Here is a 12,865-nt window from a genome sequence, read left to right as displayed (position 1 = left end):
TTAAATCCTGTCAGTGCCTCAGAACTGAATACAGAGGTTTTGCTCTGTTCCTGCTCAGGCACTGGATAGCTGGGCAAAGCCTGTGTCAGGAATGAGTATTAACTTCAGCAAAATTGGGTGAGTGAGTGGGTGAGAAACTCCAGCTCAAGACAAGCTGTTAGGTGGCCTGCCAGATAAGGGCTGCAGCTCAGACAGGGACACAGCAGCAGTGGCTGAAGTGTCCTGTGTCCCTCTTGCTGCCTTAAAATGAGTGGAGCTTAAAACCAGCACCAGTGGAGCTGTTACACAAAGATCTGTGAGATGGTGAGCAGTGAGTGGAGCTGAGTGTGTGCCCTGATTTGGTAATGGAAACTTATTTCCTAAGAATCTGCTTAAGTGCAAGTGTAGATCCAGGAAAAGAGGGGTAAAAAGGGCAAAGAAAAAGAGCAGCAGGAATCAGAGAGAATTAGGACCTTGCTGGTTCAAAGTCCTATTTTCTTCTGGCTGCATATGAGATCTTGAGCTGGTTTTAATGAATTCTCAGAACCTGCAGCAGAACCAAAGAGCAGCAGTGGCTCAAGTTCTTATTCCTGGTGCAAAATGTATTGACCAGGTGCAAGCTACCTGCTCAGATCTGCAGGGGAACCTCTGTGCTGGTTGGCCCAGCCCTGCTCCTGCATCATCATGTGCAAAGCCACACAAGACCTGTGGAGTATGGAGGACTTTGGTTTATGTGCACAGACCTGGTGGGGTTGTATTTCTGTATTTTCCATTCTTCTCCTCCTCTCATGGCAGAAATCTTTGTTGTATCTCTACCAGCTGTGTCCTGTCTGTGCCTGCTAAACACTTCAATGGCTTTACTTCTAGAAACACCCAAATGCCTCCTGAAGCTTCTCTTGTTCTTGAAGGACAAGCCCCCTGTCCTGATAAACACAGAGATGCTGTGAGCCAGAAATTGTGCTGCATTGGGTGAGCCAGGTGAACTCTGTGCACATTCTGACCTCACCAGAGATACATTTAAAGGAAGGTTAGCCTGCAGTCCAGAGCAGGATTGATCAAATCTGAAATATCTCACTTTGCTGCTGAGGCTCAGTGGGTGCTCTGGACCTTTGCTGTGTGCTTAGATCTAATTCAGATTGTGTTATTAAAGCTTCATTGCCTAGCACTTTTCTTTCTTGGAATTCAAAGAGACTTCCAGGTTCTTGGGCTGGTTTTGTTGGTTTTTATTTTGTTTTATTCTTGGCACAGCTGATGCAGTGTGTGGGAAATGGGAAAGTGAATCTCTGCTGTTCTTGGTTTTAACTGAATGCTCAAGAGTGTTTGCGCCTTAGAAAATAGGAGAGAATGTTGAATTGAATAATGCAAGAGTAAATGCATTTCTATACATGCTTGATTGTCTTATACTTTATTCATATAATTATCCACTATACCAAGACTTTTCTACCCAAATTCCTTTGGCTGAGTTTAAAAAAGAGCAATGAGAAAACGTCTGAGTTCTCAAAGTCTGTTTATTGCCTAAAATCCTCTATTTTACAATTAATATTTGCACAAGGGTTGTTTGCTGTGTCATACTTTCTAGAAATAATTCAAGTTGCAGAATCTATATTTTCAGTAATATTTTTGTTGCTCTTATTTTGGAATAATTTTATATTAGCAGACCTACATATGCTGTCATTGTGGCCAGCAGGACTGTGTGGCTTATCCGCTGCTTATATGAACAGAATTCTTGGAAGAGAGGAACATGCTTGACATGATTCTGACTTGGCCAAGTTTTATTTTGGAGTAATATTGGAAAAAAAAAGTAGAGCAGGCACCTGCTTGAGGAGTCCTGATTGTATTATTACACTTTTAGGATCTGTTATTAGCATGACTCTTATGGAAAGAGGGAGCCAGTTGTGACATGAGATGACAAAGTGCCGCTGAATTCAGAAGCATGTGACAACATAAACAAGCAGAGGACTGATCTGTTGTTTTTCAGTTGTGCTACAGCTGACAAGCAATCCCAGAGCTTTCCCGAGGGAAGCCTGTCCTTTTTGTGAGATGCAATTGATTTAATCCTTGAGTGCACCTCTATCTTCTGACAAACACCGTAGGTCACGTACGTTCCCAGTGCGCACATCCAGCTTTTCTGGGCATCGTTTGCTCCTGGAAAAGGGGTGCTGGCAAAGGACATCATACACTGCCCTGAGACTCATCTCCTCCTGATAAATATGGTATGATTTAGCATTGGAGGATGTAGGATGAAAAATCCTAGATCTTTACTGCTTTTCCATCTCAATTCTTACAGTTGTCCCCTTCTTTCCTTAAAATTAACACTTTGCACAAGAAGCTTTACTGTAAAAACAATTCAAGCTCTCTTGCTTTAGGCACACCTGGATGCACACACAGATACATAGGCACACATCAAATCCAGAAAATAAAGAAATCTGGATGATTTTAAGGCAGTTTTGTGATCCCAAATTGCTCTCTCTTTCTAAATGCACTGCTTTAAATAGGCAGCTTTCGTCTTCTGCATGGGTTCTCACTGAAGCAATGTTTGGTTGCACCAATTACGTGGCAGAATTCTTTCAAGCTGCTGCTAATATGAAAGTTTTATTAGTAGGTCAGTCATTTTTCTTTCAAAGCTCAGTCATGAAAGATGTGTAAATATCATTTTTCTGCAACGTCTTTTATTGGTCTTCTGCAAAATTCAGGGGTAGCAGAAGAAAATGTTGTGTGTGACTCAAGCTAATGGGAGATGGATCCATCCTAATACCCTGAGGAGATCACATGGGTGTAACAGGGAAAGGCACAAAAAGGTTTCATTTCCATTTAAAGGAAAAAATATCAAAGAGCAAATAAACTATCATAACAAATATGTTTTACAATATTCTGTAAAATAACCTTAAGTGTTCCTGAAGTTCAGGTCCTTTCATTTCACCAGATCTTTTGCATTTTGCATGGTGCTGTAGCTGAAAAACATTCCTTTGTTAATGTAACCTCAGTGCTGAAGTAAACCATGCCACAAAGCCCTCAGTTTTCCTGTAGCTCAGGCAACAAACCCAGAACACACTAGCACTGATTTACCATGGTTCTAATCAGCATTTCGCACATGGAAAACTCACCATGTGTTTCAGAACCCTTTGACACTCATCTCTTTCTAATACAAGTGCCTGTTTCTCCCTCTGCTGGTTTCAGAATAAACGCCTTGTCAAAAAAAGAATTAGATTTTGACAGCTTTTTTCCTATGGTTAATTGAGGTGATAGATACACTTGACATTTATCTCGGTGCAGAAAAGAAGATTAAGACATATTTTTCTCCGTGCATTCTCTGTATTAGAGGAGGTCACTTTCCAGGGTCTTTTTAATATGCCTGTGCAATTAATAGTGGTGATAATTCCGCTCCATATCACAACCTCTTTAAAGTTCTCTTTCAAACTGACAGATAAAACTCTCTCTTCTGTACACAGGACTTGAATTAGACTAATCTTTTTCAAGTTTGCCCCGCAGGCCTTCCCCCTTCACAGTCCTGAAAATTAATACTGTCTGAAAAACACAAAGGATATCGTGCTAACTCACTTAGTTCAAAGCAAATGAAAAAGAGTCATATTCCAGTTTCCTTTAATTATTCCCACTGAATTTTTGAGGGCGTCCCCCTGAATTGTTACTTCTGCAGTAATGCGATTTGAACGTTCCACTTGTTAAGTGTCCAAGCCTATTGTGCAGGGCTTTCTGCTCCTTGTCATGCAGAGCAGCTCTCAAGATTTCCACAGAAGCCACCAGATGAATGCAAAGTTTGGATGCGCTGGCTTATGTAATGCGGTTATATAATAATAATAATAATAATTTCCAGAGTGGAATTAATTAATGCTGCTCAGAAGCCCCGACGATTAATTCATACAGTTAAACCCTCTTAAGCAGAGTTATTAAAAGATCAAAGCCCACATATCACCCTTTCATATCCACAAAAAGAGTGCAAGTGTTTAAAGTCTGCAGTTCACACATGCAGAGCTTTGGATTAAAGGCTGCTTCTCATGTAACACTATTATTGTTTTAAAGGCTGGCATATAGCAGAAACAGTCTATAAGGTGATAAAATAATTATTTTCAAATATTTTCCCATGTCTGTTGACATTTCTTATCTCTATTAATTACTTGGATTTGACAGCAATAATTTTCTAACATCCCTTTTCCTTTTTAAAACATGATGTTCTGTGTTCTAATAGAGCCCACCTGACATGTTCCCTGAACCTTTCTTCCAAACATGTTCCCTTTGGATGAGGCTTGAAGCTACTAATATTTTGCATATTCTGTTTCTGTATAAGTATGTAAAGAGTGTATAAGAGTGTATAAGTATGTAAATATTAATAAGGAATGGGTGAACTTTGGGAGAGTTTTATAAATGCCAATGCTGCTTTCCCCACAAAACTCCTGCTAGCACTTGAGACTGTTGGTGGTACCAACAGTTGCATGAGTGGTGTGTGAAGGATGAAACATCCAGCATTTGTTTAATTCCATTTTTTTAGGCTTAATTTTTGGAAAACAGCTTCATTTCTCTCCTACGAATTGTTGGCTTTGGCCAGCAATCTGGCAAAATATTGAGGTGTGTTTATTGGTCCCTACTGAGAAAAACAGATGTGGTGAAGGTCCTTTCGGTATGGAACGTGTTTCTGTGTTTATCAAAGAATTCTTGTTTGACGCTTTTGGTTGAGACCTGTTTAGCTCCCAGTTCTGATGCTGTCAGCAATCCCACAGGTACCCAGAATGTATCCAAGTGCAATAGTCCACACTTGGAAACTGGAGGTTTTAGATTCCTGTCAAACATTGCTGTTCTGCATTGTAGGTCTGTGCAAAATAATTTTGGGTAAGCACTTCTTAACTAACCTTTTGTCTCCAGATTCTATTCCCCAAAAAATAGTGCTTGGGTGGATTTTAGTTTAATCCAGAAATTAGTTTGGACTTTTCCATAGATATTTCTCAAAATAAAGGGTATCAAAACCTGAAATTAGGGAAAGTATTTGCATTTCCATTGTCACTCCTTTTTAATCTGTGTTTCCATCAGATGCTCATCCATTTCATGCTCATGAAGAAATTATCAGGATTTTGACACAGAGTTGCTTGCTGCTATTTCCATGGAAACAAAAACTTTGGGTTGAAGTTAATACAGAAACATTATGTGTGTGTATAATAAGTATATCCACATGAATGATGTGAGAAAAGGTTTCTTCTGTGGAGTGTAAAGGGCAAAACTGGCACAGCTCTTTTGACCTTTGACGGATAAATGAGGGGCTGTCAGCAGAAAACTCCAAATCTCTCCTTTCAAGAATGTATTTGCTACCTGCCTCTTGTAACCTGAAATTGGGAGTTAAATTATAAAACTACGGATTTACTTATGTTTGTTAGACAGGTCAATGCAAACTGCATATTTATCCACAGAAAAATGTGTTTGTTATAGTTCTCTTTTGTATGTTGGAGTCATGTTGTGGATCTGAGCTTCTGTAGGGCTAAAAATAGCTGGGATTTTCTTTCTTGCCCTGTATGGGTAGATTTTTTTGGGAGCTGAGTTACTGTTTGTTTAGTTCTTTATGCTATGAAGCAGGACCTTTTTTTTTTGTGCATGGAATTTGGTATTTTTGGAATTTTTTAATGCAAGGATGGTTGGTATTCTGGTTTAGTTCTGCATGGGGTTTTCTTTTTGTCTTGATTAGGTTTATTTCATTGGTTATTTGATGTTAATTCATGTCCTTCCCATTTTAGCTTGGGAATGACACAATCTCTTGCGCCATCTTAGAACAAGACCCAAGGAAAAGAACCTTGAAATACTTTTGGGCAAAGCTCAATGCAATGTTGATATTAAATTATTAATATTAAAAAAGCACATATTTTGGAATTTGCACCTTAACTCCATTTAATCAATATGATTCATAGGGTGCATTTTATTAAATGACTACAGAAAAATTTCTCAAATATCTTGGTGTCACAAAACTGGTCAATGCAGGTAGAATTTTCCTGCAATTTTCCAGGAATGTGGTTTTTTTTGTTGTTGTTGCTATGCCTTATTTTGATAGATAGTTATCTTCCAAACCTGCCATTTATTTTTGCCCTAGTGATCTCCAACTTTTAAAAATGCAGCACTCTGTGTTAGATTTTGAATGCAAGTGCCAAATCCCTATTAAGTTACATCAGCCTGTGGGTAGCTGATGCACAGGGCCCTGTGTGTATTTTTATTGCAGTTCTCAATTCTCAAGAGTGAGAATTTGAAAAAAAGAGATGCTTTTCAATGGTGTTTTTTGAGGATGATGCCTACTCTGGAAACAGAACATGTACAGCTCCTTTTTACCTCATTAGTAGATCTTTCCTTCACTTTTTGTCTCCAGCTGGCAGGCAAAAAGATAGACTCCTAATTTCCTGCCTTTGCACTCTCTAAGGAATGCTGAAATGGATGGTCCTTGCACTTGTTTTCACTGTGGAATTGGTTTATTGAATCAAAGAAAGGCACTTGGCACTTAGTGACTTAGCATCAGCTTTCAAGTTTTTTGATGATGCCTCATGTCCTGCCTCCAAGAAATTCAGTTGCTTCTTCTGATGGATTTGAAGGCTACAAAGGGAAATGACTCATTTTAAAAAGGGAAGACAAGCTTCAATTATCTCTGGAGAGGTCAATATCTGTCTCTTAAAACTCTGGAGAGGCTGAAAGTCTGAATGTTTATCAAGTGCCAGTTCCTTTGGTCACAGCTGCAAGGAAACAATATTTAACCTTAGCCCATGGCAGAGGAAAGTGTGCCAAACCATAATGAAGAGATATATGTGTCCTTTCTCTTCACTTAAAAAAATTAAATGTGCCAGGGGAGGTTTGGGTTGGGTATCAGGGGAAGGTTCTTCCCCCAGAGGGAGTTCAGGCACTGAGCAGGCTCCCCAGGGAATGGGCACAGCACCAGCCTGACAGAGCTCAAAAAGTGTTTGGACAATGCTCTCATGAACCTCCTGGTGTGATTTTTGGGTTGAAAGTAAATTTTTCCGTCCCACCGAAAAAAATGAGATTAATTTGTGTTTTGTAATTTTTGTTATGCTGGCAAAGTTGTGTGGTTCAGGGTGCCCAGGGCAGACAAAAGTGACCCTGTGTCTTCCTGGCCTTTGCCTCTGTGTCACCCCCAGACATGAAGCAGGAGCCCTTCTTAATTTTATGTGAAACTACCACGTCCAAATGATGGCATGGGGCTGAGTTCTAAGCCAAAATGGGAATCAAATAATGTAGAAAACTGTTTTTCTGGCTGCTGCTTTTCTGGAACAGGGCATCTGAGAAAAGAGGTAGGAAAAAGAAAGTAAAATGAAATGGAAAAAACTAAAAATAGATGAAAGAAGAAACTTCTCCAAATGCCTCTTCTCCCAGTCTTACTAGAAATCAGGTTGGTGTGTGTTTCTTTGAGATGAATAATCCTGTTTTGGAAAATATTGGCCAAAGTCTCCCTGTTGTTAGTCTGGCTTTATGAAAAAAAAAAGATGTCAGGATCTCAAGCTCTCAGATGTTCCTCTGTCCATTAAAATTCCTGCTGTTTGAATAATAACAAGGAAAGAACACATTGGGTGATGTTGTAACCATCCAGGGCTGGTTAATGTGCTAAGTTAGAGATGAACATAAAATGTTCCAGCTTTCATACAGACACTCCCAAGGGCCTGGTTTGTTTATTTTCTACCATGTAGTTTATTGCTGAGAGGGAAAAATAGACAACCCCTTTTTTTCCCTACCTAATTTAAGAAATAATTTTTTGAAAGAACTCTTATCTTTACAAACAAATGTTTACTTCTTTAAAAACTGTTGTTTGCTTTTCAGAACGGGCTGAAACTGAAGGCTTAAGCATTGAAAAAGCATTGTTTCAGATGAAGCAAAGTATTTAATTCTGAGTAAATTTGTTGCAGTTCAGGTTAGCTCATCGCTGGAAAAATATTTACATTGGTCTACTTGGGATTATTTCAGAACAGCATAAAATTTAAATTATCTTTACATGAAGTTTAGATCCCTTAAACGTAAGATGCCAAAACTGTAGTCCCTACCTCCTTGAGGACTGTTTTGGGATTCTAGCCAAGAATCTGTCCATCATAGTTAAAGTTGTCACAATTTTGGATGCCCTATTCACACCATCAAATTCTGCTTGAAAAGTTCAGTGCTAGAGGTTATGCTTCCAAAATCAACTACTTAAATTCCTCCCTGCCATCTTGAGGAAATTTGTCAATGTGCTCTGAGATGAAATCCCACGATAATTTTGCCAATAGGGGCAATGCTGACAATTCTCACTTCTAGGCTCGTTCTTTTCAGCCAAAAATTGAGTTTATTCAGCTCCTTGCTTGTAAGTGATTTCACATCTCAGCTTTTGTCCCTTGGCTGATTTCAGTCTGCTTCCTTCATTTGTCAGAGCTGTATATAATTTTAGAGAGCCTCGAGTGTACCAGGAATGATATCATCTTCTTGTAGTAGAGCAACATCAAAGGGTTTTTAAAATATTCTGCAGTCATTGCTTATCTTACAAGGAGATCATTATCATTGCTCCTGTTCTACACATGCTTAAGTGGATGCAGCAATTTGGTTAAAAGACTGAGGCATATTTATATCTTATTTTAAAGTAGGTTTGATCTGCAGCTCAGTGTTCAGGCCTTTATTTAGCTGCAGGCTTTTGATGAATTTATGGGTGGTGGTTTAATCTGATGTATTGCCTGCAAGCAGTGCTGGGTGTTGGGGTGTCTGTTCCTTCTCAGGCCATGTCTGTCCTCAAAGATGTGCCCAAAATCTGTTCCAGGCTGCCCAAAAGTGCTGCTGCCACATGTGGCAGCATGGCATGTTCAGTATTTATTCTCAGCCTCAGGGATTAACCCTGGGAGGAGCCTGTGCCATATTGCACCCCCAGGGACATGAGGCACAGAGGATGGTGAATAATGCCTCAAATCAACCTTTACATGGTCTACATCAACCCAGTAAGCTTAATTTAGTCCTGTGTTTGGGAAAGCATCAGCACCAGCAGTGCCCTCTCCTTTCAGGGGTGGTGGCTGATAAATTTTTCTCTTGGCAAAGACACCATTTTTCTTGTTTATAAAGGCACCATGGCATTTAATGTAATGGAAGTCATAAAACCATTATTGAAAAGCTCTGGAATTTGATCAGAGAGAGAATCACCTCTGAATACCCACTGGTGAGCCTGGGCTCATACCACACAATTATTTCAGGGCACTTAGTTTGCTAAATGACAATATATTTCCTTCAATCACAGGCAGGTTTACCTTGTGTTTTATTGGAAGGCTGGTGTACTGTGTCATGGGATTATTGGTCTCAGACTGTGCCACATCTCTCAGCAAAGACAAGTGTTGCAGTCACTGCTACAGAATTAATGCTATTGATCAGTAATAGCTGAACATAGCTGCATTTTTGTAGGGCATGAAGGCAATGCCGGGGCACAATCTGAGTTCCTGATGTAATTTAGGTGATGAAACTTCACCTAGGAATTCCTGCATTGATGCTCTTAATGTGCAGCTTAACAAGGTCATCTGTTTCAGGAGTTTCCACAGCTGTCTTGCTGGTGGCTGTGTGGTCACTTGAGCCATTAACATGAGCTCATGGTTTGTAGAATAATTTCTGTCTTGCACAGCTTTAATTCTTCTCAGTACTGACAGTGAGTACAGATTGTTACCAGACAGAATTCTATGGACTTCCCCAGCCTCTTTTTCTCCAGTTTTGTGATGATTTCTGGTTCATCTTTGCAGCATAGGCTTCTCCCCAAATATTTACTTCTGTCAGAGCTTCAGGGATGTTTCTGAAAATAAAGAGCATCCAGGCTCCCAAGGGACTACAGCCTGCATATGCTCCAAATTATTGGTGCTGTGAGCAGAGGGAGGAATTTATTTTTTTTGGCTGCTCCTGACTAGCAGGATCATTTTTTTGGTGGTCTCAATATTGCCTAGAGCTTTCCTGCTCTTCTGTGACTTTGAGAACATCTGAAGTCAGTGTTTTCTTGTATGCTCTGTGCAGTGCCCTGGCAGAAATCAACAGCCTGAAATCTCATGGCCTGACTGTGTGTTAGTGGAAGCAATAAACCAAATAATTCTCCCAGCTAGAGGAGAATATTGTTTGAGAGGTTTGAGCAAGTGTCAGCTAGAGATGGAGGAAGCAAATAAAGAGCTGCCAGTCTCACGCTGGAACAGACTCAGAAAGTTATGTTGTGGCTTAAAAGTGATTTTTTCTGCTTTTGTTAATAATGTCTTCTGGCATGAATAGTTCATTCTCCCTATCCTGTGTACCTACAAGCTTTGTAAATATTTAAGAATTACTCTTTGTGCATGCTGTGTTCACACTCTGGGAGTGTGGGCATATCACTGGCCCTTCACCAGCCAAACAGCTGGGTTCAGACATTGCTCTAAGGATAAAATGATTGGGATTTTTAAAACACTAAGTATGAATTTTGGGAAGATTATATAATTTCTTTATTTCCATGTATTCCTATTTAGGAAGCAGGAATTAATCTTAATTCTGTGCAGTTAAGGCTATATGTAAAATACAGTTCCAGTGCTTTGAAGCCAGGCTCTTCATGGTGGTACACACTGGAAGGATGAGGTCCAACAGGCAAAAATGGAAATAAACCCCTTGGGATTGGATAGAAGGAGAATTGTTTCCCCTTTGGCACACTGAGACAGTGGAGCAGTTTCTCAGAGCAGTCTCCAGCCCTGGAGGGTTTCAGGACCCAGTGGTTGCACTTAAAGACCTCATGAGCTCCCTTCCAGCCCCAGATGTGTCACAGTCCTAATCAAGACACCACAACGACAGATTCTGTCCCACACACCCAACTCTGTAGCAAGCTATGATGGAAATTCATGGTTACAAAATCAGTAAGTTTCTGTTCTCTGGTGGTTTCCTACCTCAAATTTGCCATCGTATTGCTTTTTCCTGTGGTAATTAAACACGAGTGTGCTATGGATGAATTACTGTAAGACGCCTGGTGTTAATTGAATTTCAGCTTTTCAAATATATTCTTGCCTAGGAAAAATACTTAAGTGGTTTCCTTAGAATGGGAGTGGTGGGGCAATTGAAAATTTACCTTTCTCTACCAAACTGAGATACTCAGAGAAACTTTCAGGCAATGATAAACCACTTCTTCTCTTATTCTTACAAATTTGTGTTGGTTGAAATGGTGTTCCAAATGATTAAAAAATTATCTGAGATGGAAAAGAGAGCATCTCCAGAAAAAAATTCATTCTTATTTACACTCTTCATAGAGATTCCCCAAAGGCAAAGAAGTTTTGACTTAATCACTTCCCTGGGCAGTCTGTTCCAGGGCTCGACCACCTTTTGCATGAAATGGCTTTTTTCCCCCCCCCTAATATGCAATCTAAACCTTCCCTGTCACAACACGAGGACATTTCCTTTAATCCTGTTTGTTACCTGGGAGAAGATGCCGAACTCCTTCCAGGGATGAACCCAGCGCCCTCAGTCACTCCCCAGGGTTCTGATCTTTCTCTCCCTCCCCTGCTCTCACTCTCTGGAAAGCAGAAGGTAAAACTTTTAATTCTTTACTCAGCATTTGTAAAGACAATTTTCAGTGATACTGTAAGTGTTGAGGGGCTCCTGGGACTAACTATTTACAGTGTTGTCAGTCTCTGTGATAAAGATGAACTGAGAACTTTTGGAAAGACTTTCTGAGGCCTCAGTCTGAGTTGTAATGCTTATTGAGTTTCTGTTTGGAGTACCTTGGAGATCTTGCACTTGTCAAAAAAATTCAGATTTTTAAATTCTTTAGGATGGCAATGATTTTGTTTGTTTGGGGTTTATATTATCTCCTTGAAAAAGATGTAAAAAAAACCTGTAGATTTCACTGTTTCTGGACCTTCTGCCCTCTTGAAATCAACATATGAAATTCACCAAGAAGTTTGCTGATTTACTCAGTGACAGGACATGACTTTTCAGGGTTTCCTTTGCAATTAACTAATCCTGTCCTTCCAAAGCTCTTCTACAAGAACACTTCAGTATTTTGTGCTGAACTGATGTCCAACAGGTTCATCCTCTTCATTTCATGGAGAGGATCTTGGGTTGTTTATCTGACCTTTTAGGAATTTTCTATCCTCCCAACAGACCTGGCATGATAGTCACAGGTAACAATGTTGAAACTCAAATCAGTTCTCTTACCAGAAAGCAAAACAACCCTGGCAAAATATTTTGCTTTTCATGAGGTCTGGGAGGAGATTGAATTGAGTGATGGCCTCCCTGTGATGTTTTTCTTCTTAGAAATGAATCCATGTTTACTTATACTTTCTCTTAATTGGGTGGCTGAATTTAACTTCTGGTGTGCATTAAGTTATGTAATTAAGGGTTGATTAAAGCTGTGGTTTCAGTTTAGAACTCAGCCTGAAGAAATTCAGTATTTTAATAAAACTCATCGCATTGCTCTATTTGTTTCCAATTTTTTTTTTTTTATTTTCCAAAGACTGCTTTAAATTATTTCACTTTTTTTTTGTTTTGGTAGGGCTGCATTGAATTAAAAATCCTGGGTGTAACTTTGCTAATGTTTGGGACTGAAAAGTTAGAGACTTCCTGCTCAAGCATATTATATTCCTGACCCCTGGTTTTGCAGTTGGAGAAACAGATGAGCAAATGGGTCATATGGAAAATGGATCAAGTGTCTTGGAAGGGTCATTAATGACTGTGCAAACAGAATAAGAAAGAAAAAAGCCATAAAGGGAGCAGAATATTTTATTGCAAAGATTGAAGAAGGAATGTGTGCTGCAAAAGCTTTTCAAACGTGGAGGTAGGTCAGGTTCTGGCAGACTCTGAGGTTCTTCAGCAGAAACTTTAACAGATCATATTAGAAATTTTCACTGAAGACCAACAGCCCATAAAAGCAGAAAATTCCATTCTCTGTGGGCTTATTCTG

Source organism: Melospiza melodia, chromosome 2, assembly GCF_035770615.1.
Source record: "Melospiza melodia melodia isolate bMelMel2 chromosome 2, bMelMel2.pri, whole genome shotgun sequence".
Taxonomy (NCBI): Eukaryota; Metazoa; Chordata; class Aves; order Passeriformes; family Passerellidae; genus Melospiza; species Melospiza melodia.
This window is presented reverse-complemented; position numbering follows the sequence as displayed.